This window comes from Neoarius graeffei, chromosome 6 (genome assembly GCF_027579695.1).
Source record: "Neoarius graeffei isolate fNeoGra1 chromosome 6, fNeoGra1.pri, whole genome shotgun sequence".
Lineage (NCBI taxonomy): Eukaryota > Metazoa > Chordata > Actinopteri > Siluriformes > Ariidae > Neoarius > Neoarius graeffei.
The window spans coordinates 79769898-79792443 of NC_083574.1; the positions used below are offsets into that span (position 1 = coordinate 79769898).

A 22546-nucleotide genomic window follows, 5' to 3' on the forward strand; every position below is an offset into this window, starting at 1 on the left:
ATTCAAAAAACGAGCACGTGATTTAAAGGGACTATAGCCATAGGACAGAGAGTGAGAAGGTGTGCACGTGTGACAGTGACAGGGAAGAACCTAGGCTCATGCTCGCCCTGAATTTCTCTTAAAGTGAAGGCAGAAGAACGTTCAGCGCCTGGCCAGGCTTTCTATGTATTAATTTACATAGACGTTTTAAATATAAATAAGTGTCTTAGACAATATATACTATTTTACGCTACTGACTAATAATCAAAACTTTATGTGGCTGATGCTACAGAAGAAGGGGTTTATGCGCATGCGTCTACTTCTTCTATTGTTCTGGTGTCTCCGATGGGACCGTCTTACAGCGCACGTAGAGGTGTGGCATGTGTATTGCATCGTTTTCAGCAAGCGTTGCGTTGCCATATGAACCTGATCTGTTGCCCATGTGGACGCGATATTTAAAAAAAAGAAATCTCGTTGCCGTTGTCGTGTGGATGTAGCCTTAGTGTTAACCCTGTGATAGATTGGTGACCTGTTCAGGGTGAACCCGCCTCTCGCTCAAAGTAATAATAATAATAATAACTTTATTAAAACACTATTGTGAAAAAATACAGTGTCTTTTACATTAAAATAAAAGTCAATAAATTGCTCTAGTTATTCCACAAAATCTCGTCGTACATGAGCTGATAGCCGACGAGGTGCGTAGCACTGAGCTAGCTATAAGCCATGTATGACGAGATTGAGTGGAATAACTGTTTTATTCTATCCACATTCACTGGACTTTGAGAAACAGAGCATTTTGATTTTCATTTTTTGCAAATTCGATAAATAAAAACTTCATACAAAACGTCCGACAAAATCATTTCCGCTTAGAATGTAAACAAACCGGCGAAATGACAGTAGGAATTTGTGAAAAATGCGATAATGATAATTCTTGAAAAATAAAAAAGATATGTTCTTGCCATCAAATACTTTTATTCCATATTTTGTTGCTTTTTTGTAATTTTTTGGGGTTTTGTTTCGAGTAGAGTTTTTATTTCGTCCTCAGTTGGTTCAGCAACACGCGCCGCCATTTTGTTTTTCTCTACTCACGGTATATGAGCTGATAGTCTAGTAGTAGAGTAGCCAATCAGAGCATGCGATTGCTCATATCCAGTGAATGTGGATAGAATAAATATATATATTTATGTGAATGTTAAATAAAATAGAATAGATAGCTCCTACAGCTACAGTCTCAAAGCTCTAGGGATGAATGATTGCTGATGTCTCTTATGGCCCTTTTCCACTACCCTTTTTCAGCTCACTTCAGCTCGCTTCAGCTCACTTCAGCCCGACACGGCTCGCGTTTCGACTACCAAAAACCAGCACGACTCAGCTCGTTTCAGCCCTGCTTAGCCCCTAAAACTCGCACCGTTTTGGAGTGGGGCTGAAGCGAGCCAAGCCGTGCCGAGTGAGGCTGGGGGCGTGAGCAGACACTCCCCTGTGCACTGATTGGTGAGGAGGCGTGTCCTCACATGCCCACACACGCCCCGCGAGCGCGCTGGGATCTGTAAACACCGTAAACCCGGAAGAATAATAATTACGAATTACGAGAATTTCTGAAGCCTTATGCGCCTCGCCTCATCTATACGCTCTTGCCAGTATCTGTTGGCGTTGTCGGTGACAACAAGCCACAGCACCAAGACCAGCAACACTAACGACACCATGTCCTCCATGTTTATTGTTTACTATCCGGGTCGTGAGACTACTGCTTAAAAGCTCACTGAATCAGTGACATACAGAGCATCGTGGACGAGTTCGCGGAGCGCAAGGCTCGTCGTATGCCCTTCAAATAATGCGCGCAGTAGGCTATTGATGTTTTATTATGAGCCATGTACAGTATATCGCCTAATGTTTTTTTGTTTCTGAGTTGCATGTTCGTTTGAAGGACTTAATGTACAAAATAACATAGTTGCACCCCGTAGTGTTGAAATTGGTAAACACAGTGCATTCAGTGAGGTTTGCACCGCCCTCCTTTTATTTCTGACTCTTCCTGTCACCGTTGCAACCTCTGAGCGCTCATTCGTATGCCCTTCAAATAATGTGCGCAGTATAGGCTATTGATGTTTTATTATGAGCCATGTACAGTATCCTAATGTTTTTTGTTTCTGAGTTACATGTTCGTTTGAAGGACTTGATGTACTAAATAACATAGTTGCACCCGGTAGTGTTGAAATTGGTAAACACCGCAGTTGCGGACATTTTGTAGCCTAAAATGATGTTATGATGAGCTTTAATAAAGGGCCCGGTCATTTGCCCCGCCCCCGGCCCGGCTCTGACTTGTTCCGCCACTGTCACTGATGTCACTGTTTGCGCTGCTTAACGACATCACGTGACGTCCACCCACTTTCGCTAACTCCACCCAATGTGTCCACCCACTTCCAGCCAGCACGGTTCAGCGCGGTTGTAGTCGAAATGCAACTCCAATAGCCCCACTCAGCTCGACTCAGCTCGACTCAGCACGGCACGGCTCAGCCGCGTTTGTAGTGGAAAAGCGGCATTAGTTCTGGAAAGTGCTGCTTGGTTACTTTTCCTGTTCCTTCGGCTGTAGTTGTGTACGGGTTCAGATTGTTGAAGTAAGTAGTTCAGGTTGTTACTCTCCATCATACGCTTTAGTTAGTACATTCTTAGTCATAGTGTCTCTTCTTCGGCCCAGTGGTTCCAGGGTGTGCTTTGGAAGTCCAAGGATCCTCAGACAGCGGTCTTGCACCCTTTGTAGCTCCACAGAGAGATACTCAGGCAAACCACCCCACATGGGACTGGCATAGTCTAGCAAGGGCCGGATCTTTGTTATGTACATAGTAAGGCCAACCTCAATAGTCAGCATATCAGACGCTCGCTGGCCATGCTGTGAAAATTGTCCATGCAGATGCTCATCTAAGTTTCCAAATCTGTCATTGCTTAACTCTTGAATATTTTCTATCGTGAATACTATCATTAAAAAGCTTATAATCTCTGCTTTCCAAAGAAATGCATCTGGATAAGATCTGTTCAGTACTTTGGGAGTAACAGCAGGTTGAAGTTGGTATAACAGAGTTCACTCTCTGTTCGCGGGATGTCGGGAAACTGCCGGTGCTTTTTCAGTCATGGGAAAGCAGTCAGGCTCGCTCTCTTCTGATCGGTTTCCACCTGGATTACTCATGAATATCAATCAGATAACTTTTATAGGGATGTTCACTCGCTCTCACTGTTTCTTATGAAGCATTCAGCAAAATTTTCCGTCAGCTAGTTTTAATGTTATGATTCACAGGAGACTTTGAAGTGAGTTTTCATAGCTTTACCTACTTTTTTTTTTCAAATAAAGTAGATTCCTGTAAATAAATATTTTAGAATATATCTGGAGCTGTTTTGATGAAAAATATTGAGATCTTAGTGGTCAGAATGAGATTTAAAAAAAACCCAGAAGTCAGAAACGCAAGTATCAATTTCAGTTAATTTAATGTGAGTTGTTTATTGGATGCGGCTCACACAGTTTTTTCAAGGTTCGCCTTGAAAGCTGTGAATATTAATTGAAGCAAGAATCATTTATATTCTTTTATATAAACACTAGTAGGCCCTACTTTTGAGAAATACAAAGGCCTACAGAGCACAAAGAGGGGATTAGAAATAATCTTTTTTTTTATTGAGTGTACCGATTTAACGGTTTTACCTAATTAGAAACACTTTTTAGAATCAGAAACACTTTTATTGCCAGGTATGTGGACACATACGAGGAATTTGACTCCGGTTCACTTAGCTCTCATAGTACAAAACAGATAAAAAAGCATATACACAAAACAAACAAACAAGCAAACAACAACAACAAAATAGGTGCATAGTGCAAAGTAATTCAGGTAAGTCAAGTATGGAATAGTTAAATAAATATAAAGTATACAGTGTGCACAGAATGACGGTATGAGTGTTCAGATATTTTACAAGTGATATTACTGATATATGAATCTGGATTTTAGCTGTTCATCACAGAAAGGATTTCCCTTTTGGTGCAATATGGTGCATAGTGCAAAGATGAATAGTAAATTTAAATAAGTATAAATATAAGTAACAGTGAGCACAGAATGACAGTATGAGTGTGCAGATATTTTGCAAGTGATATTACTGATATATGAATGTGGATTTTAGCTGTTCATCACAGAGACAGCCTAAGGGAAGAAACTGTTCTTGTGTCTAGTTGTTTTTGCATACAGTGATCTATATCACCTCCCTGAGGGGAGAAGATTAAACAGATTGTGACCAGGGTGTGATGGGTCCGCAGAGATGTTACTTGCTCGTTTCCTGACTCTGGACAAGTATAAGTCTTGGATGGAGGGCAGGTTGACACCAATAATTTTCTCTGCAGACCTTATTGTCCGTTGCAGTCTGTTCTTCTCCTGTTTGGTGACCGATCCAAACCAATATAACCAATTAGCATAATTAATACTAATTAAATACTAACTTGCATACTTTGTTTTTACAAATTTTTCACATTTTGTATTCAGTATACAACCATCTATGTGCCTGCCAATTTCCATGTAAATATCTTGAAAAATAGAAAAGTTATTAAGAAAAAACATTTGATCTCATTGGTTAATGAGGCCCATTTTGGACCATGTGATCCTCATACAGAATATTACGGCAATTTTCTAAAAATTCAGCCATTTTTTTTCCATCTTTGATTTGTAATATCTCAAGAACGGATAAACATGTTTTAATTCTGTGTAAAGTATGTTGTTCAGCATTCAATTCTGAATTCAATGAGAGCCGTTTCAAGCAATTTGGATTGAATTAGAATTTTTCACCTGCTATGCCTATCAACAGGAAGACTAGCTTTCCTACATACTCTCAGGTAATAAATACGTTTGTTAGTTTTACTGACAATACTTGATATGTGAGAGTTCCACTTTAAAGCATCCTGGACTACAACTCCAAGCAACTTGAACTTGGGGACTCTTTCAAGCTCCACGTTGTTGATACGTAAAGGAGGTGGAGAATTGTTAGTTGTTGTTTTTTTTTTTAAAGAAATCCACATCTTCCAAAGTCAGCTGGGATTGGCTCCAGTTCACCCGCAACTCGCAATGGATAAGTGGCATAGAAAATGAATGGACCGTTCTATTCAAAGGACTGAAAGGCAAGTAGTCATAGTCTTGACCTCTGTCTCTCTCTCTCTCTCTCTCACACACACAGACACACACACACACAGCCGCTCTGGGATGGTAAGACTCTACTATGGATATGAAAGTGATAAACAGTACGCAGGATCATATTACATACCGGATTTCTAGAGGACATCAATCAAGATAAAGTCTCATAACAGCTCAACTGGCAAGACCTCACCTTTTGTGTATGGGTTTTATTATAAACAAAGTCCCAGCACACACACACACACACACACACACACACACACACACACACACACACACACACACACACACACACACAATTTAGATCTCCAGATAAGCTGAAACCCATGTAATAAATGCTATTAAAGTAGGAAGTTCCAAAATAGCTCCATATTTAATTGTGAAACTAGTAAGCATTAGTATAATGACAATAGTTTGCACTATTGTACTTACGGTGGCACAAAAAAAAATCATATTAAAATTCCAGTCTTAAAGGAGAACTGAAGGCAAATTTTTTATGATCAAAATTCTATTTCTCATTTTATTAAATATAGGAATGCATTTTTGATCGCTATTTTGTCACTGCTATAGCAAGTTATGAGTGTTTGAAATATGCTATGTAATATATCAGTCCACATGTCAAAGCAATGGCCGTAAACGAGATTCGGTGAGACCTGTGCGAGACATCGTAGGACGGACGTAAAACGTACAGCGGAAATCAAAGTGACCGATATCTGCCAACGTTGTCAAAAGACGCATGTGCCCGCTTTCGAACGCTGATGTAATCAAGCCGGAAGTTTGTTTTGTTTTGATAGCAATCAGGAAAGTTTGAAAAAAGTCGGCAGTAATCGACATTTAAACTCGTTTTTGTGCAATATTTCGTTTGGAAAACAGTTTTCAAAATGGCGGCACTGACACCTGGCTGACGCTTCACGTTTCGAAGTCTCGCACAAGTCTCGTGAAGATCGCGCGGATAAGCGACGCCTGCCGTGGACCAAACGAACTCAATTCAACATGGCTGAAAACCGAACAGGCCGATAAGCATAATATTTAATTGCAATTAGTTGCCAATACGAGTCACGATATAAGGTTACTAAAACTGAAAACGTAATTGAATAACATGTTAATTAAGAAATAAAGCAAGTTTAAACATGACTTCAGTTCTGCTTTAATAGAGTCTGCAGTATTTGCATGCATGTGCATAAAAAATCTGCATAAAACGGAGTGCCACTCTGTGTTCTGTGTCCCATCAGTATAAACGCTATACCACATGATCTCATATACACCTGAAGCACAGTGAGTCTACAGAATGAAGGTCTTTACACATACAGCACGATTTGCTGTTCCGATTTTTTCATCCGACAGTATATTTTTTCGAACGACGATGAACACTTTCACATCAAAGATAAATATTCATGTACAAAAAGGTTATTTATACGTTTTTGGGGTTTTTTTGCAACGGATTGGATTTTTCTAATAATTCATCCACAAAAGGAACACAGTCAACCAATCAGGGTGCAGGATACGGAAACGTCTTCACACTGCTGCAAGCTTGGCGGAGTCTCTCATTCATTGTGTGTCTCAAAACCCAGCACTGTTTGACAAGGGCAACAAAAATGATAAAGATAACAACTTTAAAGCCAGTGTCTGGAAAAACTGTGAGATGAGCTCAGCCATGAAAATAGTGTACGGTTGATGTGATGTGCTGAAGCTTGCTACTGCATGAGTCTCAGCAACTGCTGAACCAAACAGTGAACCTCTCACGTTCTTGCCTACTTCTCAGGATAGGATGGACCCAACATGTTCTTTCCTCCTTTTTTGGTCAAAGAATAAGCAATAGTTCATCATCACTTGCCGACTCCGTCATCATACCATTATTTTTTGTTTAATCATTTACCATTATTATTTATTTATTCGAGCACTCTGATTGGCTGCTCTACTACTAGGATATCAGCTCATATACCATGAATAGAGAAAAACAAAATGGTAGAGCGTGTTGCTGAATCAACCAAGGATGAAATAAAACCTCTACTCAAAAACAAAACCACACCCCAAAAAAACAAAAAAAGCAGCAAAATATGGAATGAAAGTGTTTGATGGTAAGAACGTATCTTTTTCTTCTCATCTCATTATCTCTAGCCGTTTTATCCTGTTCTACAGGGTCGCAGGCAAGCTGGAGCCTATCCCAGCTGACTACGGGCGAAAGGCGGGGTACACCCTGGACAAGTCGCCAGGTCATCACAGGGCTGACACATAGACACAGACAACCATTCACACTCACATTCACACCTACGCTCAATTTAGAGTCACCAGTTAACCTAACCTGCATGTCTTTGGACTGTGGGGGAAACCGGAGCACCCGGAGGAAACCCACGCGGACACGGGGAGAACATGCAAACTCCGCACAGAAAGGCCCTCGCCGGCCACGGGGCTCGAACCCAGGACTTTCTTGCTGTGAGGCGACAGCGCTAACCACTACACCACCGTGCCGCCCTGTATCTTTTTCTTATATTTCAAAAATTATTATTATTATTATTGCATTTTTCATAAATTGCTCCTGTCATTTCGCCGGTTTGCTTACATTCTAAGCGGAAATGATTTTGTCGGCCGTTTTGCATAAAGTTTTTATTTCTCGGACTTGCAAAAAATCAAAATGAAAATGCTCTGTTTCTCAAAATCCAGTGAATGTGGATAGAATAAAACAGTTATTCCACTCAAGCTCGTCGTACATGGCTTATAGCCAACTCAGCGCTACGTGCCTCATCGGCTATCAGCTCACGTACGACTCGATTTCATGGAATAATTGTTTAATATATTGCGTCAACAAATTTTTTTTTGGGACTTTTGCATCATTTATTTGTATCACGCTGTATGTGTAAAGACCTTAAAAAGTGAGAAACAATATTGGAAAACTGTGAGCGAACTTTTAAAAGATCCAAACATTGTAAGAAAGAACACATTTATCCGAAATAAACATTTAAGATTATATAACGATGTATGCTGAATACTGACACTTTTGGCCAACACTGCTGATTTCCTTTTCACACACTGACCTCTTGGCACCTTAATACGAGTTATATCAAATAGGAGGTGTTTTTGCTCAGAATTCACAGGATTTATGTTAATTTCACGGCCTAACAGTTAGAGAAGCAGCTTTGGGACCAAAAGGTTGCTGGTTCGAGTCCCTGGACCAGCAAGAATGGCTGAAGTGCCCTTGAGCAAGGCACCTAACCCCCGCCTGCTCCCCAGGCTGCTCTGGGTACGTTGTACGTGGCATGAGTAAGAGCATCTGCTAAATGCCTGTAATGTAATGTAATTCAAAATGCAAATGAGCTTCAAAATGCAAACATCTGCTTGGAAAAATGGAGCTAACAGGCTCTGCTCTGTAATATAAGCATTTAATAGTCAGATTAATAGCACTGGTGGCATGGTGATGTAGTGGTTAGCACTGTTGCCTCACAGCAAGAAGGTTCTGGGTTCGAGGCCAGTGGCTGATGGGCTTTCTGTGTGGAGTTTGCATGTTTTCCCCGTGTCTGTGTGGGTTCCTCCGGGTGCTCCGGTTTCTCCCACGGTCCAAAGACATGCAGATTGGGTGCTCTAAATTGACCGTAGGTGTGAATGTGAGTGTGAATGGTTATGTGTCAGCCCTGTGATGATTTGGTGACTTGTCCAGGGTGAAGTCAGCTGGGATAGGCTCCAGTTTGCCTGTGACCCTGTACAGGATAAGCAGCTACAGATAATGGATGGATGGATTAATATTGCTGAGGGAAGTGTTAGCTCTGCTGTTATAAGTGCCCATAAGGTTGTGAGTTCAAATCCGAGTATGGCAAGAGACACTGTAACTTGGGCAGCATACTGAATCCTGAACTGTTATCTCATCTCATCTCATTATCTCTAGCCGCTTTATCCTGTTCTACAGGGTCGCAGGCAAGCTGGAGCCTATCCCAGCTGACTACGGGCGAGAGGCGGGGTACACCCTGGACAAGTCGCCAGGTCATCACAGGGCTGACACATAGACACAGACAACCATTCACACTCACATTCACACCTACGGTCAATTTAGAGTCACCAGTTAACCTAACCTGCATGTCTTTGGACTGTGGGGGAAACCGGAGCACCCGGAGGAAACCCACGCTGACACGGGGAGAACATGCAAACTCCACACAGAAAGGCCCTCGCCAGCCACGGGGCTCGAACCCGGACCTTCTTGCTGTGAGGCGACAGCGCTAACCACTACACCACCATGCCGCCCACTGTTATCTCAATGTGAGGATTTTACTCTCACTGGTTTCTAAGTTGCTACTACTACTACGAAGAATAATAATGTTCAAATACAAGCAGCATCTGAACTTTTGCCCCAGTTTTTCTTTCTTATTTTTTCTGCAGTCACACTGATGAGGACATGACTTAACCTGTCCAGCCATTTGCCTACTCACACAGAAAACAGGATTACCCTGAACAAGAGTAGATGACGCTATTGAAATTCACAAAAGACCGAAGTAGGCGAGACCCTCTGAAGCACAATCACGAGTGTATGTATGTGTGTGTGTGTTTAGTAAAGAGGTCAGTGTGTATAGAATAAGCTCAGAAGCTTTTTGGCTTGTGTTTAAGCTTGGGGACATCCTGACGGAAGTGATGAGGAAGCAAGAGTGTCTAAAGTAAAGTCACACACACACACACACACACACACACACACACACACACACACACACACACACACACACAGTTACATCAGTCATGGCTCACTTCCAGATCTTCATCGTCCACCTTTCCGGTCCTCTATTTTCTGTCTGTTTGTAATGCCATGTCAGCATGCATAAGCAAATGATCCAAGACTGAAAAAAGGGTGTATATGGAACACTATTTATCTCTCTCTCTCTCTCTCTCTCTCTCTCTCACCCACTCACTCACATACACACACATGCACGCAATCAGAGGATGTGTATATGAGAGGACACTCCCATGTCATGGGTCAAATTCATAAACCTGCAAAATCCTGTAACTCTTTAGTGACCACATCCTGGTTCTGTATGAAAACTGTTAAACTGTGATGCAAATATAACCCATAAACCCATAAATGGATGACATACGACAGCAAACTGGTGACATAATTCACTTTAAGGAAAAGCATTTAAAGGAATACGACAGTATTTTTTCATTCTCGTCTTTATCATACGTGCATCGATATGCAACTAAAACAGACAAGAATTTCAACACTTTCTCAGGTACAGTGAAAGGAAAAAAAAAACTGACTCGAACCTTGCTGATAACAAAAACGGTGTAAGCTCCGTTGCTGTGCAGTTAATAAACATTCCAAGAAAGATATTTCTGTAGATCACTTTCGGGCAACCTTAAGTCTCAGTTTGTAAATCTGTAATATTTGTATAACTATTTGTCAGTGGGACAGATTTGTGCTTTTGCTCAAAGTAAACAAGGAAATGCCTCGGTTTTTGCCAGATGGTGCATGGATACCAGAATTACTTGTCATTATATTACTCTATTCTTCGATTAAGTTAGATAAAACTACATACACTACCGTTCAAAAGTTTGGGGTCACTTTGAAATGTGCTTATTTTTGAAAGAAAAGCACTGTTCTTTTCAATGAAGATCACTTTAAACTAATCAGAAATCCACTCTATACATTGCTAATGTGGTAAATGACTATTCTAGCTGCAAATGTCTGGTTTTTGGTGCAATATCTCCATAGGTGTATAGAGGCCCATTTCCAGCAACTCTCACTCCAGTGTTCTAATGGTACAATGTGTTTGCTCATTGCCTCAGAAGGCTAATGGATGATTAGAAAACCCTTGTGCAATCATGTGAGCACAGCTGAAAACAGTTGAGCTCTTTAGAGAAGCTATAAAACTGACCTTCCTTTGAGCAGATTGAGTTTCTGGAGCATCACATTTGTGGGGTCGATTAAATGCTCAAAATGGCCAGAAAAATGTCTTGACTATATTTTCTATTCATTTTACAACTTATGGTGGTAAATAAAAGTGTGGCTTTTCATGGAAAACAGAAAATTGTCTGGGTGACCCCAAACTTTTAAACGGTAGTGTAAGAACGGCTTCTGTGAGTTGTAGTTTGCATTATTTTATTGAAATTTGCATTATAATGTAATGATGTCCTATAAGCCCAGTATCATGGGGTTAACATACAGTATATTATTATACAGGCACGAGTGTTTTCCTGGGAAATCCACCACTCATATTTTTCATCCGAGCTCCATCCGGGACATGGAAAACCAAAACCGTGACATAAATCTCTATATGTCACTCGTGAGGAAATCGATGACTTGTTTTGATAAATTTGGGAACTGTTTGTTTGTGAATGTGTCTATATAATAAAAAGAAAATCACATGCTGGTTTGAAGATATAAAGTTTATCTTCTTATGTTGAAAAACTTGCACTTTTCATATGAAATACATCGCGGATCTGAGTGAGATATTTAAATAATATTTGAGTGGTATATCAGATATATTCCATTCAGCTAGCATGATATTGAACGAGTAGCTGAATGGAATATATCTGATATACCATGAAAAAAGCCAGCCAATATTATTATTATTATTATTATTATTATTATTATACATCCAGGGCGGCACGGTGGTGTAGTGGTTAGCGCTGTCGCCTCACAGCAAGAAGGTCCAGGTTCGAGCCCTGTGGCCAGCGAGGGCCTTTCTGTGCGGAGTTTGCATGTTCTCCCCGTGTCCGCATGGGTTTCCTCCGGGTGCTCCGGTTTCTCCCACAGTCCAAAGACATGCAGGTTAGGTTAACTGGTGACTCTAAATTGACCGTAGGTGTGAATGTGAGTGTGAATGGTTGTCTGTGTCTATGTGTCAGCCCTGTGATGACCTGGCGACTTGTCCAGGGTGTACCCCGCCTTTCGCCCGTAGTCAGCTGGGATAGGCTCCAGCTTGCCTGCGACCCTGTAGAACAGGATAAAGCGGCTAGAGATAATGAGATGAGATGAGATTATACATCCACACACTCTTCACATCAGCATTATCGAAGGCCAATGCTAGCTTAGCCGCAAATCGGTGCTGTTAGTGCAGCAGCCCAGTTACCTTCCAGCTGGTGTAGTGTTAGCGAAGGCCAATGCTAGCGCAGTCAAGCCAAATATTATTATTATTATTATTTTCCCTGTGTAATTTACTTCGGTACTTTAAAAATCAACATCAACAGCTACACACAATGGTGCAACCAGCCAAAATTCTCTCAAAATCTTCCATATTTAATGACGTAAACCTGGTGGCCATGTTTAGTTACAAATTGTCACTGTCGCTCACTAACATGAAGTTTTACATCTCTGATGTGACACTGTGTGGTCTTGACAACATGCAATATTGTAACAATATCGCACGCTCATTCTCCATTGGGGAGACTGATGTAATACACGGAAGATAAACGAAATGATAACAATATTGCATGCAATCAATAAGCCCACTAGAAGGGAATAGAATACATGTTTTTATTCCATGGAAAAAGTGGCCCATATGTATAATAATTTCTGATATTTCACTCCGATGACATCACTCCCAGTGTTTTCCCGCTGACTAGACATACGTTGTCAAAATAGCAAACCGGTTCAAAATTAAAATTCTTTTGATTAAAGCTAGACTGCTTTTCAGATTTTTCAAGTGTAGGTCATAAAAAGAATTTTCCCTGACACTCAATTATTTTTGTTGCGTGACCGAAAGCTACTGAATTCGAATCACAGACTTCCAATTTTATTAGTTTTTTTAATAGAACAATTAATGAATTTAGAGCCACGTGGCTCTAAATTCTCCGCTATTTTTTCCTGCTTCACCATGACCCAATACAAGATGCTACGTCATGCATCATGTGGTGGGCTTTCCCCATTTATGCAAGGCATTGTGGGATACAAATTCGAAACAGGGGAGAAAAATGGAGGACGTGAGTGTGTGAATGAAACATGAAAGACTGACTACAGTAACGGAAAGCGTGAAGAAAAGACGTTATGCTATACACGAAGGAAAGGAAATGCAGGACCAAACTAATAAATATCGGCGCTCAGCGAGCACCTCGGTGTGATCAGCTGTTCGTTTAGCGACAGAATGATGGAACTGTCAGTGCACGGTCAAAGGTAAACCTGTAGATGGCAGTAATGCAGCACTGTGGATGCCAGCTGCTGTAAAACCCAAAAGATGAAGAAGACAAAGGTAAACCTGTGCATGCACACACTGACTTCCTCTGTCCACCTGACTGCATGAAGCGAGCGATTTCATGCACATTATTTGCTCGGGAATCCACTCAAATTAAATAACTTCCCGGCTACAGAATGGCCTGTTTTTTTTTTTTTTAGATATTACAGAAATAAACATATATCACAATGACTAACTTTCAGAGGGAACTAAATTTCACCAATTTTATGAAATTGAAAGGCCGTCTACTTTTAACTTGCATTTTTTTTTGTGTGTGTGGATGTGCCCATATAATATAAAGACCATTACACAGTGGCGCAAAAATATGAAGTTTATCTTCTCGTGTTGAAAAATATATCACTCGTTTGCTTCACTCACTTGTGAAATATACATTCACCACTCGAAGATAAACTTCATATCTTTGTGCCACCGTGTCATTTATTTTTTTCACGGTCTGGTTTCCATCAAATCATGCGCTCTGATTGGCTCGCAAGCGGTTCGGAATCCTACGATCCGGACCCCGGTTACGGACCTTTGGCGACTCGCTCGTTCACAGCAACAACAAACACAGTAGCAATTTTTTGTCAACATTTATTTTTGCATTTCTCAGTATAATAGCATTAATTTTACAGCATGGATAGCGATAACGACAGTGTTCACAGCGAAAGCGAGTTTTATTTTTGGAAAATTCCAAGCTGACGTAGCTTGTCAAACAGGTTTTTGATGAGCTTGTCGCAGGTTTGTTCTAAATATGGTTTCCCTTTCGGGTGCTCTCATTTTCTGTTAGAATTTGGTAAAGAAAAAAATAAATATATTATTTACCAGCTTAAGGTCGGTCCGTATTATGAAATACCATGACCTCTGACTTGAAAATACTGACAGTATTTTCAAGACCTCGATCATGGTATTTCACGATACGGACCTCCCAGCTGGTAAATTTTATATATATATATATATATATATATATATATATATATATATATATATATATATATATATATTTTTTTTATAGACAACGATGTACCATATCTGAGCAAGGAAGAACCAAACCAAATAATTCTACTCACAGAATCAAAGTAAAAAAAAAAAGAGCAATTAATATTAAGCAAGTACTGTCAATAACAGCTTTTCTTTAGCCATTTTAAAATTGATTTCATAATAATAATAATAATAATAATAATAATAATATCGCAACCAAGGAGGTTGAGAAAATAACAAAGTATGCAGAACTTAAGGTGGAGATCTCATGGCTTTGGGGATTACCAGAGTCAAAGGTTAAGGTCATCCCTGTCATCACTGGGGCTTTGGGATCAGTCCCAAAGAAACTGAAGACCTATCTTGACATGCTTGATGTTAAATATGATGTTAAAACCTTGCAGAAGTCAGCAGTGCTTATTGCGGCACACATATTGCGGAAAGCACTGTCTGGTTGAGATCCTTGTTGCGACTTGACAGACGGCAGAAAATACCAATACAAACTGATTAATCAAAAAAATTATATACTGTGCGGTGTAGAAATAATAATCTAGATGTAGTCTATGGGATCTTCTGTAGAGTCACATATATGAAACAATTATTCACAGAATTCAAAATTCAGCCACTCAGACTTTCACGATAAATGGGTTTAGAGTAAATAGTAAGAAATTCTGTGCTTTTTTTTTTCCACTACAGGGAAACATAGCCCTCCTTGTCCATGCTAACCACACACAGGCTACGGATGCAGAGGACATTAAAGGAGAACTGAAGGCAAGTTTTTTCATCTCATCTCATCTCATTATCTCTAGCCGCTTTATCCTTCTACAGGGTCGCAGGCAAGCTGGAGCCTATCCCAGCTGACTACGGGCAAAAGGCAGGGTACACCCTGGACAAGTCGCCAGGTCATCACAGGGCTGACACATAGACACAGACAACCATTCACACTCACATTCACACCTACGGTCAATTTAGAGTCACCAGTTAGCCTAACCTGCATGTCTTTGGACTGTGGGGGAAACCGGAGCACCCGGAGGAAACCCACGCAGACACGGGGAGAACATGCAAACTCCACACAGAAAGGCCCTCGCCGGCCACGGGGCTCGAACCCGGACCTTCTTGCTGTGAGGCGACAGCGCTAACCACTACACCACCGTGCCGCCCGGCAAGTTTTTTATTCTCAAAATTCTATTTATCTCATTTTATTAAATATAGGAATGCATTTTTGACAGCGATTTTGTCACTGCTATAGCAAGTTCTGAGTGTTTGAAATATGCTATATAATATATCAGTCCGGCGGCACAGTGGTGTAGTGGTTAGCGCTGTCGCCTCACAGCAAGAAGGTCCGGGTTCGAGCCCCGTGGCCGGCGAGGGCCTTTCTGTGTGGAGTTTGCATGTTCTCCCCGTGTCTGCGTGGGTTTCCTCCGGGTGCTCCGGTTTCCCCCACAGTCCAAAGACATGCAGGTTAGGTTAACTGGTGACTCTAAATTGACTGTAGGTGTGAATGTGAGTGTGAATGGTTGTCTGTGTCTATGTGTCGGCCCTGTGATGACCTGGCGACTTGTCCAGGGTGTACCCCGCCTTTCACCCGTAGTCAGCTGGGACGGGTTCCAGCTTACCTGCAACCCTGTAGAACAGGATAAAGCGGCTACAGACAATGAGATGAGATGAATATATCAGTCCATATGTCAAAGCAATGGCCGTAAATGAGATTCGTTGAGACCTGTGTGAGACATCTTAGGACAGAAGTAAAATGTACAGCCAACTTTGCCAAAAGATGCGTGCACCCTCTTTCGAATGCCGACGTAATCAAGCCGGAAGTTTTGTTTGTTTTGATAGCAATCAAGAAAGTTTGAAAAAAGTCAGCAGTAATCGTCATTTAAACTCGTTTTTGTGCAATATTTCGTTTGGAAAACAGTTTTCAAAATGGCGGCACTGACACCTGGCTTCACGTTTCGAAGTCTCGCACAAGTCTGGTGAAGGTCGCACGGATAAGCGACGCCTGCCGTGGACCAAACGAACTGAATTCAACACGGCTAAAAACCGAACCGGCCGATAAGTATAATATTTAATTGCAATTAGTTGCCAATACAAGTCATGATATAAGGTTACTAAAACCGAAAACGTAATTGAATAAACACGTTAATTAAGAAATAAAGCAAGTTTAAAAATGACTTCAGTTCTGTTTTAACAAATACACAGTATTTGGGTAACTAGCAACCACGCTCATGGCATTAGGAGATGAAAGAGAATTTTAACAAGATAAATAACATTTTCACTCAAAATTATTTTCAGTAAACACAATATCATTGAAAATAAGAAGAAATTCAGTATCCAGTGTGTTCATGTGACAGGGTTGAATGCAACACTAACATGTAAACTGTAAATTGTTTAGCTTATAATGGAAAAGCATGAAATGTTAAATGATTTTTTTTAAATATACAGTACTGTGCAAAAGTCTTTGGCACCCTGTTTTGTTTTGTTTTTTCATACAAACTCTGTTATAGATTTCTATTTTATAACTTCTAAAAAAAATTTTGAGCCCAAACGTTCGTTTTACAGCACAAAATTAAATAATATTTAATTGCAATTAGTTGCCAATACGAGTCACGATATAAGGTTGCTAAAACCGAAAACGTAAGTGAATAACACGTTAATTAAGAAATAAAGCAAGTTTAAAAATGACTTCGGTTCTCCTTTAAGCTGAAAAACACCTCCTTTAAAGTAGGTTCTGGTTACAGTTCGGTTAAGTGTTAGCCCTGGCTAAAAGAGAGTGTCATAATACACAAGATTATATAGTGAAACACACTGTGGGCAAAATCAGGTGGGATGATTAAAGTAATATTAGTGGCAGGTCAGTGCAGAGTAGCTAATGTCCTCGAGGAGCACAATGTGTCCTCACAGCAAATAAAACTAGCAACAAAGAATTTGCTGATCATTCTTGTTGGCACCATTAGGGAAAATGGAGGCATGTGTGAATGAATGTGTACTGTATCTATGTGTGTGTGTGTGTGTGTGTGTGTGTGTGTGTGTCTAACAGGGTTAATCCAGTATACTCTGGCCTGAGCTCTTTCCCACAGGGATCAGGAAGGCTTCTGTGACGTATGCCTGTCTGACTGGATGTCTGTGCCCCAGTGTCCTAATCTTTCTCACACACACACACACACACACATGCACAGACAAACATCCCAAAATACACGGCCAAATTAAGAAGAAAGGCAAACATTCACAGATGCAGGAAGATCCCACTGTAAACAACAGCAATGCTAAAAACACAGTGGCAGAGATAAGATCACACAGAGAAGGCCTTGACTTTTTTAACATTTGGGACAATGATATCAGAAGTGATGACAAAGCACTAGTCTATGCGGTGCCCTAAAGCCAAACAAAACCCAAAAAATAAACGCCGTTCGCCGATCACGGCAAATGCCCTAATGTCGTGAACACCCCCCTACCCACACACACACATGTTTAAATTAAAAATAAAACTTTAGAGCAATTTATATATTTTAAAAGTTACAATATTGCTAAAAATAGGCTGACCCGGGCGCGGCCATTTGCACTGCAACTGGATATCTGTTTGTGACGTAGCGAACACATGAGTGCACCGTTTGCCTTAGAAACACAGAGTCATCAAATAAAGTCTTCTAATTTTAAAATAAAAATCCCTGGGCACTGGAGTGTAACTCCTCACTGCTCTCTCTCTCTCTCTCTCTCTCTCTGTTCACTGCTTCAGATGCATACATGTCAACCTATACGGAATGTCCGTATTTTATACGGATTTGATTCAATAAACGTAGTATACGGGCGTACAAATAAAGTTATACGGATTCTTTAAAAAAACTTCAATATTTATTTAGAGCTATAATCAATTCCCACGATGATAAAAGAGCGCATAACATTTACAAACGTACTGTACACCACAGAAAGCACAGCCAGCCAGTAAAGTCTTATGAAATCGCGTGTTATTTTGTGGTAGCGAGACTTCGTTCCACTTTTGATCATGCGCACACCGCATTGCGAGAATCCCGCCAACCGGGAAGTAACATTTTGTTTGAAACGCGTATTTCCACCTGAGCGACTTTCACTAGCGACTGAAAAGATTCTGAATGGGCACTCCGGCAAGATCAACACAGACACTTGCTGTGACATGCAGCCTAGTGAGGTATTGGTGCAGACTGCTAAAAAAAGCTGTCATGGAGTACAATTCAGAACATTAGAGTGACACTTTGTGTTTTTGCCGAACATTGGAGCTTTGTATTCATTCTGAAGGTTTATTGTTATTAATATTGAATAAAAAGTAACTTGGATATATCATTGTTAATTATCATTCAAATTTTAGGTAAATTATTTTAATTTGCATCTTATATGGATTTTATAAGGGAAATACGGATTTTGGAGGTTGGTTATACAGGTTTGATTGACCAAAGGTTGACATGTACACAGATGGGTTAAATTCAGAAAAGGAACTTCACTGTGCTGTAACGTATATGTGACAAATAAAGGCGTCTAATTCTAAAAATCTACTCAGAAGTTTTCTGTAACCACGTGATTTTTACTGGCAACAAAATGCCCGAATCAACAGACTTCACGTTTATGAAGTACAACTCTCACTTGGTGAGATAATGCATACGCAGTACTGACACAGATACTAGTAAACAGTGCTCTTTGTCATAGCAACACAATTCTTACCATCTAAAAAGATCGCTTTTCTCAGTGAATAAAAATAAGCAAAAGCATGTCACATAAAGACACAAGGAAAATTTCATTTAGAAAAAAAAAAAAAAAACACACTGCATGTAGCCGGCAATGGAGTGTTTATAGGCAGCAAAACAGCCTCCTGGCTGTGTGTGTGTGTGTGTTCACTGGTTCACTGATCAGGCTTAGTTTTACACCCCAGTGCTTGACACTCTGGCCAGTGTTGTAGTCGAGTCACTAAACCTCGAGTCCGAGTCCAGTCTCGAGTTCCCAGTGTTCAAGTCCAAGTCATTAAAGAAAATTTCGAGTCGAGTCCACTATTGATCCGAGTCAAATCCGACACAAATGACACAGCTGTCTGTATAAGCAAAGTGGACAATCCTAGGGGCGTTCTCTCCAGACATTTTAGCGGCATTAACGTTAGTTTGTTCCTGAACATGATGTATGAACAGGTGAATGTGCATTCTCTTGCACAAAATTAGTATAAAAATTAATGTAGATATAAATATCTTATGCCAAATTATTATGGCATGTTACAAAATATAAAGAAAAAATTCAGAGTTTACAAGTCCGAATGCAGTTAATGCACGAGTCCGAGTCCAAGTCCGAGTCATCAGTGCTCAAGTCCGAGTCAAGTCACGAGTCCTTAAAATTAGGGCACGAGTTAGACTCAAGTCAGAGTCCTGGACTCGAGTACTACAAGCCTGACTCGGGCATCTTCGTGGTTGCTTACAACAATGTAGGAGTGATACATCCACTAGATCTCAGCCTCGGTAGGTCATGTGGTGTGTACGGTAAGTGATGTCACAATCTCGGATTCTCTCGCATAATTTGTACTCAGAGCGTGATATTTGAACCTTGGAGAGAGTAAGATGGCAGCGCCTTCTTTTAAAAGCAAAACACTCTGTACACAGTTACAAACATGTCCATCCATCCATCTATTATCTGTAGCTGCTTATCCTGTTCTACAGGGTCGCAGGCAAGCTGGAGCCTATCCCAGCTGACTACAGGCGAAAGGCTGGGTACACCCTGGACAAGTCGCCAGGTCATCACAGGGCTGACACAGAGACAAACAACCATTCACACTCAATTTAGAGCCACCAATTAGCCTAACCTGCATGCCTTTGGACTGTGGGGGAAACCAGAGCACCCGGAGGAAACCCATGCGGGCAACATGCAAACTCCATGCAGAAAGGCCCTCGTTGGCCACTGGGCTCAAACCCAGGACCTTCTTGCTGTGAGGTGACAGCGCTAACCACTACACCACTGTGCCACCCTCAAACATGTCTTGTATGGATATTATCTATCAGTATAAAGGAGTTTATTTTTTAGGCTTTGTTTGGCTTTAATGTCCCTAAGGGTCTGTACACACCAGGGCCTTTTTCATGTTTATATACTTTTTTCAACTATTGTTTGAGTCATGAGTACTTTCACACAGAATATGAATATTACACAGCGAAAAAGTGAACGAGGTTGATTTTTCTGAGCTTTCACACCAAGAATAAACCCACCACGCAATCACGTTGTGCGGAACGGACATCACGTCACAACAACAACAACAACAACAACAACAACGACGACGGTTACAACCTGCTGATTGTTTGGGTGTCTCGCAACCCTGATTTATCTGTCAAAGGACACAATGATTACAAAGACAATGAACTCGAATGTTGTGTTCAATGTGTGGAGAAGCATCGCCCAAAATCCAGGCTATCAGGATAGTGAATAGGTTATATAGGTGAGTTTTGGGTGTAGTACATTTGTTGGTAGCAAGAAAACAGTGTCATAGCAGGTTTGGCTAACGTAAGCTAGCTACTCAAAATCTCTTCTTGTTTTGGCAAGTGAGGAGGAGGAGGAAGACAACATCATCATCACTGGATCATGTTTCATCCATTATTATTATTATTATTTTTCTGAAGAATGAACTGACACAAGGGGTGGCACGGTGGTGTAGTGGTTAGCACTGTCGCCTCACAGCAAGAAGGTCCGGGTTCGAGCCCCGTGGCCGGCGAGGGCCTTTCTGTGTGGAGTTTGCATGTTCTCCCCGCGTCCGCGTGGGTTTCCTCCGGGTGCTCCGGTTTCCCCCACAGTCCAAAGACAGGCAGGTTAGGTTAACTGGTGACTCTAAATTGACCGTAGGTGTGAGTGTGAATGGTTGTCTGTGTCTATGTGTCAGCCCTGTGATGACCTGGCGACTTGTCCAGGGTGTACCCCGCCTTTCGCCCGTAGTCAGCTGGGATAGGCTCCAGCTTGCCTGCGACCCTGTAGAACAGAATAAAGCGGCTAGAGATAATGAGATGAGATGAGATGAACTGACACAAATCTATTCAGACCTTTTATTGAACAAATACTACAACTGTCACAAATTCGCATTTCCACCTGTATGAATAGTTTGATGCAAAATATTCACAGCGAGTATTTTGTGTTTTTGTGTCATTTATTCATCACGGTGCTGGTGTATAAAGGCTATAAGTGTGTGTCCAGAGATGTCCACAAGTGCCGGCAACTGGCGGTTTTCCCCGGCTACACAGACGCTCTGCGCTGGCTACTTGATCCCAGAAAAAAAAAAAAAACTGTCTTTCAATGTTCAAGCAATTTATTTTATCTCCGCTGCCCATAATTTGCTGCAAATCCAATTATTTCACCACAAAATTGTTTTCGATTTGGGTCTAGCATGACCAGAAGCAACGCCATAATTGTTGAACAATTCTTGTGCTCTGATTGGCTGAACCGGACCATGTAACCACACCGTAGCATATGTAGTTATGTTACAGAGCCAGGCAGCATACTACAGAGGCTAACCGAGAAAGCCAAGCACACACACACACATCTGGAGGGAAATTTCAGACATATTTTGCAAGTATTTTACAGGGAAATGGTTAGTGATTTATTAGCTCAGAATGCACCAGAAGGCGTGTAAATTTCAAAATTTTCTACCCCCAGACCCCCCTAGCATTAGCATGCCTTTGGCGCGGCCCAGCAGTTTCGCCACCACAAATTCCAGATGCCTACTATTTTTTTTATCCGGCTACTTCAGATTTTCTGGAGAAACCTGCTTGTCTATCTGCAGAGATGATAAATGTTGTGTTGCTCCTACAGCATCATATTAAAATGCATGCTGGAATCTTGTTTCGCTGCAGAGATGATAAATGCAGTGTTACTTCTGCATGAACAGATGGACTTAAAATGCTTATTTAGCATCCATGATGCTGCTGTTGGGCGGCACGGTGGTGCAGTGGTTAGCACTGTCTCCTTACAGCAAGAAGGTTCTGGGTTTGAACCTCGTGCCTGCGTGGGTTTCCTCCTGGTGCTCGGGTTTCCTCCCACAGTCCAAAGACATGCAGATTAAGTCAGCTAGCTACTCTGAATGTGAGTGTGAATAGTTGTTTGTCTCTGTGTTAGTCTTGTGATAAACTGGCGACCTGCCCAGGGTGTCTCTCGCCTGACCTCAGCTGGGATTGGCTGGCTGAATAGATGGATGCTGCTGTTTACAAAAAGGCAGTGTTATGGGAGTCACGTACATTCATTAGTCTTGAAATGGCTTGAGGATCTGACTGTTTATAGCTGCTATAACATAAGTGGTAACAGAAACTTGTCTCA

The 22546-nt window shown here is 41.1% G+C and overlaps 1 protein-coding gene across 1 annotated transcript in view; it reads right to left on the bottom strand.

The window, feature by feature from the left end:
- LOC132888096 (protein jagged-1b) overlaps positions 1–22546 on the bottom strand; it is a 145154-nt gene that overhangs the window by 54366 nt on the left and 68242 nt on the right. The window lies entirely within an intron of this gene.